This window comes from Hydra vulgaris, chromosome 15, assembly GCF_038396675.1.
Source record: "Hydra vulgaris chromosome 15, alternate assembly HydraT2T_AEP".
Classification (NCBI taxonomy): Eukaryota; Metazoa; Cnidaria; class Hydrozoa; order Anthoathecata; family Hydridae; genus Hydra; species Hydra vulgaris.
In genome coordinates, this window is record NC_088934.1 from 9321425 (window position 1) to 9333672 (window position 12248).

The window sequence follows — 12248 nt, forward strand, 5'->3', positions numbered from 1 at the left end:
TGCTGTTTTAAGGTCTATGGGCAAATTTTGCATCGTGCCGTAAATTTAAGGCCTGAAGGAGGTTTTCTATCCACAGCTTGTCAGTTAAATATATATGATCCTAATTCAGTCGTGTGATTCTGAATGGAGCAACCTGGTAATGATGGTTGTATAAATGAGTTAATGCAAATTGCAGTGATAAATCTTGGAAATTTCACAAAAGAACTTACCAAATTAATGTGTATTTAGTGTATTCAATTGATAATTTTGTTACATTTTTAGGTCGAATTACTTCTCTTATGACTGATTTTCGAAAGTTCTTACATAGCAGAACTTAAGAAATGTTCTGAATGTTAATTGTATTCAAAAAGCTAAAACGAAGTTTCGTAATCTTCATACCATTTACTAAAAGCTATATAGTAATGAAACAATGTTTCAATTTAAATTGTTTTTACAAGTATTTTTGATTCTTTTTTATGTTCAATATAATATTTTTTTGTAATTTTTATTAAAGCTTATATTTTTATTTTATTTCAAGAAAAATGTTTTTTGTTTCTCAAGTAAATTTCTATATTTTTTATCTTTAGAATTATTGTTTTGAATGGATATATTGGCCATTTTTGCTTTGTTTTTTATGTTTCTGTTATTTTTTTATATGTGAATAGAAACCACTTTTATGTTTATTACCTTTTGTACTCAAAGTTTCCATTTCCATTAAGTATCGATTTTTGGCACAAACAACAGTTTTGATAATTTATTTGCCAAACTCAGCAGTAAAAACAGCCTAATTGAATGAATTTGTTAAGAGTTTCTTTACAAAAAAGCTTTTATAAAAAAATCAAACAGATAAAGCTATTTAAAATAACTAGGTCTCTTTGGCCCGTTTTTCAATGTCCAAATTTGCTTTTTATATAAGTCTTAATGAGAGAATAAAATATTATTATAGCCTAAGTTTCCAAAAACACCTGAAGAAATGTTACGCAACTGTCTTTATTCTTAAATGTTACGCAACTGTCAGCTGGTAAAAGATACTTTTATTATGTAAAAAATATTGAAGTAAATAAGTACAGTTTAAAGTAAAGTAAATTAATTATTAAACAAAAGACAAAAACTTTAAATCGATTGATTGTCTGCTGTTTACTATAATAAATTAAAGAATAGAGACCAAATTAAGAACAAGTTTAGAAATAGTCGGGTGTGAAAAAGACTTAGGGATCGTCCATATATTACGTAACGCAAACTTTCACAATAAACAAAACACAAAAGATTAAAAGTTTTCCCTCGCAGAGTCCTTATTAAAAAAAAAAAAAATGAAAATAATCTATTTGATTTAACGAAAATCGCCGCGTAAAAAAGCTTATTATCTCCTACTTCTATTTTTTTAAAATATTTTGTGTTGTGTAATTTGTTGACGATCCCTTACCACTGGGCACCGGCGATTCGGTTTGTAAAATCTGCAAAAAGTCAATCCGACTTATTTTGCGGAATAAAACAGTTCAATCGTTAAATCGTGAAAAATGACTGTTTAATAATATCAAACACTGCTTTAACAACATTCACGCTAATTTCATATATGCCAGCGCAATTATTATTTTTTAAATAGTTGAAGGCATTTTGCAACTCACTTATGTTAAATTTTACTTCTTTCATAGATGTATTGGTTGATTTCATATAAAATTCAAAGTTTGAGGTGTATTTTGGAATTTTATCAGCTAACGACAGGCCAATATCAAGAAAATATCTGTTGTGCTTTTTAATTATGTCTTCTTTATTATAAATCATTTCCCCGTCAACTAAGAGTTTTTGTGGCTAATTGTTTTTTGGACATTTAATTTTACCGATTATGATTTATTAGTACCGATTACCACATTCCACGTTTTTTGTTTGTTTCCGCGTGTTATTTCCAACAACCTCGCATAATAATTTTTTTTTGCGTGTTTCTTTGTTTTTTCAAACATGTTTTTATATTATTTGTAATTTAATTCATTTTTATATGTTTTATGTTTTAAATACTTTTCATAAAGTTTTTGTTTTTTATATTTGATGATTGATGCAAACCTTCGGTCATCCAAGGGTTTAAAAGTGAAACAGAATTTATAATTTTTTATTTTTTACTGGAAATACCAAATCATACTGTTTACAAAACTGTGCCAAAAATAATTCATACGCATTATTCACATCTTGAGATTGTAATACAAGATTCCAATGAGTTTTATCAGATAAAAAATTTCGAAAGTATAATATAGTTTTTATTGATTTGTCGTATTAAGATTGTTGATTTAGAGACAGAACGGTTAAGGGTTGTATTATCTGTAATTAAGAATATTAGGTAATGATCAGTTATGTCGGTTTTGATTATACCCGATTTTAAGAAGTAATTATGAAAATTATTAGTGAATATATTATCTAGTAACGTCGACGAGGTCTTAGTTATTTTTGTTGATTTATTTATTGCGGGAATTATATCACGTTGAATAAGCGTATCTGAAAAAACATTGAACATTTACATTTGAAGCATGATTTAACAAGTTTAAATTGTAATCACCAGTTAAGTACACGTGTTTCTTTGAAATGTTGATTTTGCTTAAAAAATTTTTAAAATGGGTTTGAAATAATTTTAAATTACCAGCTGGTTTTTTATAAATTGAATTGATAATTATATTTTTGATCGCTTTACTATTTATTTCAATGCAAAACGACTCGCAATCTATTTCGTTAACATTAAGATCATTATGCAAAACAAAGTTTATAGATTTTTTTTGTTTATTTTTGTTTTTATTATTTAGGTGCCCCAAGAAGACCTAACGGTCTTGTCACAGAGCACCGCGGAAGTGCATTTAAACAGGAAGTTCACGCCTCCTTCCTTACCGTGACGCGAATATATATCCAAACTCGTTTCAAACCTGGATCTCCTGCTTATAAAGTAAGCACTCTAACCACTGCACCGCGGTCGCACATATTTTAAGGTTTGTGAACATTGATACCTAAACCACCGCCAAAGTAGATTTTACGCGGTTCGTGAATTGACATGTATTACTTAGCTCACGTTTTATCTAAATCACGATTTTTAAAATAATTAATCTCACGTTTCCGTGAGATTAATTATTTTAAAAATCATGGTTTAGATCATGCAATAATAATTTTAGATTATCAAAATTTTTATTAATACTTCGAATGTTTATGAATATGTTCGAATGTTTGATTTAAAATAAAAACTGTTGCTATTTTTTGTTTTACTAAGAAATTGAGTAGATTCACAGATTGAACAATACTCACTTTCAAATTTTTTTTTATTGAAATAGTCATCATCACTTTCAGTATCAAAATTAAGTAGAAGATTATCATCCATTTTTAAAAAAGTAAAATATAATAATCATGAAAATAAAGATATTAAAATATTAGGATTTTACACTTTTACTTTTCATTGCAGCCCATTCGCGTATGATGAGTTTATCATATAAAATGCGTGCAAATTTTCCTGCCGCTGTTCTAAGTTTTAAGGTTTATTATTACCTCTAAGTATTTTAGACTTAAGAGGGGCATAAAAATTTAGAATTTTGGTAAATATTTCATTAAAAGTATCTAAATCATAAAAAGAATTTAGGTTTTATGGACTGTTGTTGCAAAATTTTCACTTGAAAAATTTTTAAACGATCTTTATATTAGTTTTTTAGGTGGTAACTTACAAAACGTAGATCTGTATATTAGTTAATGATGATCACTCGCACCCGTACAAAAGATATTCGAATGTTGAAAGCACAACTTTCTATTAGTGAGTATTTGATCTATACATGAAAGTTTATTAACCGATTTAAAACAAGTTGATTCTTTAATTAAATTAATGCATTGATAAAGTTGAAGGAACTCCCCCATTATTTTATCCGAAGGTTGCATATTAAAATCACCATTTAGAATATAATCTATATATGATTGGAAACAAAAGTCAAGCACTCCTTTTAGGTGATTGAAGAAATAGTCGCAATTCTGATTTAGGGGTTCATAAACAACAATCGCTAGCCATTTCTACATTCTTAGTTTAATTTCAAAAGTGATAATTTGAATGTCATTAGGAAAATCTTTTTTATTAATCTTTTAGAAGGAATATTATCATTGATGTACACAAGAATGCCTCCGCTATAATGATAAATATCCAGGCGATAGGGGTTTTATAACCTGAATATAAGAACTGATTAGTTGGAAACTAATCATTAAGGTAATATTGAGACAAATTTTTTAATAAAAAGTCCGTAAACCGAAAATGTAATTTGATCTGTGTTTTCGAATTTTTAATCCGAAATGTTATCCGTATTAATAATCTGATCCGTTTTTGAGGATTTTAAATTCAATAAATAATCCAAAATATTCGTCTGATCCGATCTGGCAAACTTAATCAGATTCGTTTCTTTTTTTCATTTCACTTTTTTTTCTTTTCAGGTGCCTAAGCTATCTTATATTTGGGGGTTCTTCAGCAATGTGGAGGAAAACAAGGCAAAATGTAAAACCTGTGGCAAAGTATACTTAATCTATAAAAGTACCACAAGTCCTTTAAGGAACCATTTTGAAAAGAGTCCACTTAAATTTATATAAACAATTAGAAAGGACAAGCAAAAACCAACAATACTAGGCATTTTTAATGAGTTTGTCTATGAAGACTCAGATTTTGAGCAAACAAAAGAAAGAGGAAAAAAGAGGAAATATCCACAGACACAAAAAGATGCACCAGTATTGCCACAGCCTGGTCCAAGTGAAACTTGTGGTACTTCCAACACACAGACACGGCAAGGTAGAAAACAGGCTACCAAAGCAGAATGGGAAGTCACTGACATCGATCAAATAAGAGCTGTTGTTGACATTACTTAATGGGTGATTGAGGACAGTCAACCATTTTCTATTGTAGAAACTAACGCATTCACCCGGATGATGAAAACTACAACCAACGGTCAATTCAGAGCCATTACAGCAAAGAATATATCTATAAAATGCATTCCTCTCCTTTTTAAATTCATTAAGGAACAAGTAAAAAACGTTTTCAATACAGACAAGTACAATTTTGATGGAGTGGCCTTTACATCTGACGTGTGGACCACTGATCACACCAATTTTTCTTTTATGAGCTTTACCGTCCACTATATAGATTGAAAGTTCCAGTTAAAGCGCTTCTTAGAGGAAATGTTCTACTTCCCCGAAAAATATACTGGCGACAATATTGCCAAGAAGCTCAATGAATCTATCAACAGACTTGAACTTGATTTTGGAGTCAAGACCTGGATAACAGTCAACGGTGCAGCTAATGTCCAAGCAGGTGTTAAGAAATCAATTAGCGTTCAAAGTGCAATTTGGTGCGTCAACCACCGTCTAAATCTAGATGTCAGTGGTGCTGCCGATGATAAAAGATGTCCTAAGTGGTCAATCCTCAATCACAAAATAACAAAATTAGTAGGTCACTTTAACTAGTTCTCTCAAAAAGCTATGACTTTAGTTAATGCTGCCAAAGCCATAAATAACTCCAGAACGAAGTTAGTGCAGAGATGCCTGACAAGATGGAACTCTGACCTCCATCAAATGGAGTCTGTGGTAGATCTTCTTCCAGCAATGCATTCTTTAAAGAATTCAAATCCTCCTGTTTCTGGAGGTTGTAAGTTGACAGATCTTTTATCAACAGAAGATGAAGTGGAATCTATTCAATCTGTCATCCGGCTTCTGAGAGGCTGCTCAGAGTTTACTGAGAAAGGCAGCAGCGAAAAGAATGTTAGCATCTGTTGCGTTATTGTCAATACAACATCAGAGAAAAATTTGCAAGGGAGATGACTAAGCCAAAAACTGAGGTGTCATGAATACTTGCTAACTACTTCAATGAAGATTTAACAAAAGATTCGAAGATGAGCTGATGAATATTGAATTCTCAATTGCTTATTTTTGAGATCCTAACAGCAAGGGCATATGTTTAGGGCTGTATATATTCCCTGCAGTTTTCTCAACAGCAGGGAATATATACAGCTCTAGAAGAACCAATCTTTCAATCTCACAGGTTGAGATGTTGGTATATATGAAAGAAAACACTAAGCAACTCAGCAAAATTCAATACATTGTGTGGCCAAGAAATGAACTTGAAAAATGATTGACTTTCTTTATTCTGAATCCGTATAATTCCGTAAAAATGATATCGGTTCGGATTCCAATTCAAAAAAAAAAAATTTTCGAATTGCAGTAAGTTTCGAAAGTATCGAATCGGATTTCAAAAAATAATCCGAAAAAATTTTTACGAATTTTTTTCTGATAAACTATTTTTCGGATCAAATCAATCTGTAATTTGAACAATCCGATAAACAGTAACTGATCGGCGGTCTCTACTTACCACGACCCGTATCGTACGGGTCATGATAGCTATTATTTTCTTTAATAAATTTAGCGGTGTCCAATAACTCAATAATGTACATCATCTAACTCAACTTGATTTTTAAGTCGTAGATCGTGACGAATTTGATTTTCAACCGACAACTTTTGATTTTTCAAATTTACACCTAATTAAAACAAAAGCAACGAATTTTTTACTGAAATTTCGATCAACTGAACTTTCAATCTACTGTATTTCTGATTTACTATTTTTTTATCCAACTGTATTTTTGACCCATTGTTTTTTAGATTGATTTTATAACTACACTTTTTTTCTGTATGTGTTTTGTATATTTTTTGTTAGTTCAAATTTGATCAGACGTGGCGTAGTGATTGCAGTGCTGACTTCAGAATTGAGAGGTATTAGGTTCGATGCCTGCTAGAAAAACTCATTTTTAAGTGATTTATCCTACAGTTAGACGGCGCACAGTGTTTCGTTTTATACAAGCTAGGTGGACACAAAACAGTTTTTGAATCAGAAATTTTCAGCGTTTGTGAAATCATTTAACAAAATTTTAAGAAAGAAATCATTTTATTGCAGCGATGGATTTTATTTTAGTGAGTAAGTACAATTTAATTGCATTAAATATTTTATTCGAAAGAGAATCAATTTATATTAGAATATGGTTTGAAGATATGCATTAAAATTGTAAAAAAAAAATTTATTTTTAATTTTTCAATTTATACAACTTTTTGCATCCACATGTATCCAAGCTAATTTTTTAAAAGTGTGTAGCTAAAGTCCTAAGGTTTATAACAATGTAAAATTTTTCACCACATCAATCCATATTTTGTAGAAGTTTAATTATTTTCAGATCACGTGCGCTCTTTTTCAAAAATGGAGTTATTTGAAATATGGCGGAAACATAATCAAGAAGTAAGAAATTCTGGTTTATTAGATTTTATTTTACAAAGATTTTATGTTACTTATGTAACTAATGTAAATAAAGATTCAGAGAGGTCTTTGCAGTTAAAAATTTTATGTTTGGCATCAAAATTCGCAACAAAATGGTCTCCAGCACATATGATTGTGGACCTTTTTTTAAACAAAAATAAATGTTGGGAAGAGGGAGCAAATGTAGAATTTGAAATAAGTATATATCAACGATGTCCCATTTTTTTATCTGGAGGATTTTAAGGACGGCCCAAAAAAAGGACTTTGACGACTCGACCTTCAAAACCAAACAACGGAAAGTTGAAGGTTGAAGACTTAGTAAAATCGCAAAGTGCAGCTGAGTTGACCACTGCTGCTGAAGTAGCATGTAGTCTGTCAGGGCACAGAAACCAATCTACTTTAATCAGAAAAGGTTTAGAATTATCAGAAAAAATAAAATCAAAAGGCTTTATTTGTGGTGGCAGGCAGTTGAATCGTGACGAGGCATTAGCTTTTTACATTGACTCTAAATGTACAAGACATTCTTATAAACAGACGCGAAAGTGGTCTTTAAAGGCAGGCCAGATAGTATTTCTATCTTATTATAATCTACACAAGTTATAAAAGTTATCCATTCGCTAAACATATTTCTACTTACCAAAAATAACCTACAAGCCGTACTTGATAAAACTACTGAACGCCTAATTAAAGCCCAGTGTGAAGTTCTTAAAAATTATACTTTTACTACGACATTCACATTAATTAGAAAATGGGGATGTAATGAAAGCGCTGGTCACAGCGCTTATAAATAGAGATTTACAAACTCTGATGCTACTAATGAGTTTTTGTTTGTATTTTTATTTGTTCCGTTAAGACTGAATGAGGGCAAAAATATTATTTGGCAAAATCCGGGACCTTCATGCACACTTTTTTTGCTGACCAATTAAGTTTATTTTTTCAAAAGAAACAAATGTATTTACTACAACAGAAACTAACCAAGTTTTAAAAGAAGCATCTTAACTTATTCCAACATCTGTAAGATTCTGTGAATCTCAAATTGCTGTTAAAGATGACCTAATACTCTCAATGATAGATGGAAAAGTTTGCAATGCCTTGACTGACACAAATTCCCAACAAAAATGTTATAAGTGTGATGCTACTCCAAAAATGATGAACGGTGAACTAAAAGACTTAGTTGTTAAAAAAGAGGATTATGGTTTTGGTCTGTCTACTTTGCATGCGTGGATTCGCTGTTTTGAGTGCATGTTACACATTAGCTATCATTTAGCAAGGCCGAAGACAACTTTTTTTGATGTTTGAGCTAAGCAACTTTGAAACATAAAGAAGACTTCATATTTAAGTATGTTCATATATATGAGGAATGAGGATGCTATGCAAAAGATTGCGGTGATTGGAGACTGGGAACAACAAAAACCCCAAAACGTTAGCCCCCCAACCCCAAATATAAGACCAATGAGTCAAGTTTTTTTTTTTTTTTTCAACCTTAAGTTTAATTTGTATTCATCGACGAGTTTCAAATTTGATTCAATAATCTCTTGTTGATCGGCTTTTATGATTTTATAGAGTTTACAACTCCCTCAATTTGAGGGGGCTGTAAACTTTATAAAATCAAAAAAGTCGATTTTCATGTTTATGGAGTTTTCTTCAGGAGTTTTCTTCATGTTCTGAAGTTGCCTAGCTCAAACATTAAAAAAAGTTGTCTACGGCCTTGTTTAAATAAAAAAAAAAAAAATTTTTTTGTAACGAGTGAGACTTATTTTTTTTTTTTGTTGAGAATTACTTTATTTACAAAATTAGACAAAATAATAACAGCAAGATTAGACAAAATAATAACAGCAAGATTAGACAAAAAGGACGCTGAAATAAAAAATAACAAGTTAAATATTCGAAGAATTGAAAATGAAGTTAACGAAATAAATAGTCAGCTTGTTGAAAAAAAAATCTATTGACTTAGAGAATCGCTCGAGACGTAACAACTTACGTATCGTTGACATAAAAGAAATCCATGAAGAAAACTGGAGTGATTGTGAGAATTCTGTATAAGACATTTTCAAAACAAAACTAAATATATTAAGTAGTTGTGAAACGAGCGCACCGAGTCGGTGCAATTAAAGATAATAAAACACCAGGATCTATCGTTTTGAAGCTTTTGAATTATCAAGATAAAAATAAAATATTAAACTCAGTGAATAGACTTAAAGGAACCGGCATTTATGTTAACGAAGATTATGCAAAAGAAATGATGTTTGAAAGAACGAAGCTTTGGGAAGAATTTAATCGATTACGCAACGAAGGTAAATTTGCAGTAATTAAGTATGAAAAAATATATTGTAGAGATTTTAAACGCGCGAAGTTGTAAGAAGTGAATCGCGTTTTAACGATTTTAAAACAATGAGTTGTTTAACAATAGATTTTGAAAAATTACACTTTAAAGTTTTCAAATCAGCAAATATTTTACTTAATGTTATTTCTGAAGCTGGTTTGCATTTTAACAAAAACAATTTTAGTTCAACCTTCTTAGAAATTAAAAAATTAAAACTTTTAAAAGCGAACTAAAAACCTTAAAAAGAATTTTTACTGCAATACACATTAACATAAGAAGTATAAATAGCAACATGGATAAGCTAAAACATTTTCTTATCGAATGCGATAGAGGCGTAGCAAGGGGAGGGCAGGTAAGGCAGTCAAAAAAGGAAAAAAATAATAAAAATTAATGAATTCACAACTCAGATCCAGAACCAACAGTGACTAACAGTCAAACGACTACAAGATCCAACGATGAACTTTAAAGATACAGCATCTGATATGAAAATGTTGGAAAATTATCACAAAGAGTTTCGTGATCATCGACTTTAGCAACCTCTGCAGCACCTACACCATCTTGCTCAGATACAGCTTCATTATCTTCAACAGCCGCTGCCGCAGCACCTACTCCAACTACACACCAATTACCATCTTTCTCAACTACACCAGCTTCAAGTTTTGATAGGTAAAAAGCATGTGTTGAGCGTAACAAAAACAGTATCGAGATAGAGTTGAAGCAATTTTCAAGCAAGAAATCAATTGCATGTTAAGAATTAAAGCAGTGCAACATGTCAAAACTTGGCGGAAAATGTATTACCGAAGAAAATGTGATCGAGTTCCTCAAACAAAAAGATGAAGAAGAAGCAACAAAGGAAGCCGTGAAAGTTGCTAAACTTAACGCAAAGCGTAGACTCTTTATGCCAAGTACTCAAATGCCTGAGCATAATAATGCTGAGCAACCTCAGCAAAACAATAATGAAGAACAAGTACGAGCAGCCAAACGATTAAAAGTTGCAAAAAGCAAAATGTAGAGTACAGTTACTCACAGAAATGTTGCAGCGTGAAAATTCGATGTGTCGGGAATGGTTGTGCAAAGAAACATGTTTACCAAAGAAATATGGAGTTGGAACTAAATTTTTTTGCTGCAAAAAAGTCAAAACTTTAATATAGTTTCTTAAATATAAGTTGTGTTAAAAAAAATAATAAAAAAAAAAGTTAAAATTTAAAAATTTCAATGTTTTCTCAAGTGTGCGGTTTTATCAGAATGTCGCCTAAAACCGCACAATTTTTTTTTCTTTACATTTTATATTTTCGATAATTTTATTAATATATTTTTTTTTAACATATATTGATATTATTTTATGCAGTTTTTTATTAACAATTTAATAAAAAAAAAAAAAAAAATAAATAAAAAAAGGAAAAAATAAAAAAGTTATTTAATTTTTATTGATAAGTGTGCGGTTTGACCCGGTTTTACTCTACTGATTGACAAGGAACGTTTTCCTTTTTTTAATTTTTTTTTTATTACTATTATTATCATAAATTTATTATTATCATAAATTTATTATTATCATAAATTTATTATTATCATAAATATCATTTAAAATAATTACAACTCTAGTTTTTGAAAAATATAAAAATGACGGGGGCAAGAAGAAAACAAAATAGTCTTATCCCCAATGATCGTAAATAATATAACCATCAAATCTTGTCATTAAAAATGTTGTTTAATATTAAACAAAAAAAAAAAGCAAAAAAAAAAATTGATAAGAAATAAAGATAATAAATTCTAAAATTTATTTTCGATAAAAAATGAACACAAAGCAAAAATACGAAACAAACAAACTATAAAAAATATTCAAAATTATATATAACAGTTTTCAATTATTACGATTAAGAATTTTGAAATATAATAAAAAGAATCAAAAATTTTAAGAAAAATTTTTTAGTTTTAAATAATAAGAAAATATAAGATAAAAAATAAGAATTTTTTAAAGAACCGAATTTTTTAAATCTTTGCAAATAAAATGAAAATACACTATACAATATTTTAAAGACCAATAATTAAATATAGCTTTAGAAGAAGTCCTTCATGCTTTGATTAATTAAAATTAGTTCTTTTAGGTTTGATTTAAAGATATTTATGTTTGCAAACGTTTTGATGTCGTTTCTAATTACTATACTCCATAATTGGGGGCCTCTAGCTGTTATAGAAAACTTAGTGGCTTCAAAGTGAGTTTTAGCTTTAATATAATTATTGTTTGCATGTTTAGTACGATATTTGTGCTGTATTTTTTAAAATAGCGTTTAAAAATATTTGGCATCGTATCGTTATTAATTTTGTACATAAAAATTAAATGATGATATATTTATGACATATCATAAATGATAATATATCATTATATCTAAATATATATATATTTTAATTTTTTTTTTTTAGGTGCCCCAATAAGTCCTTACGGTCTTATCACAGAGCACCGCGAATGAGCATTTAATTGGAGGTTCACGTCTCCTTCCTAACCGATGTCGCAAAACTTGTCCAGAGATGGGGTTTGAACCACGGATCCTTTGTTTTTATATATATATATGTATATATATATATATATATATATATATATATATATATATATATATATAAATATGGTAAACATTTAAAAATTTGAGATTAATAAATAGT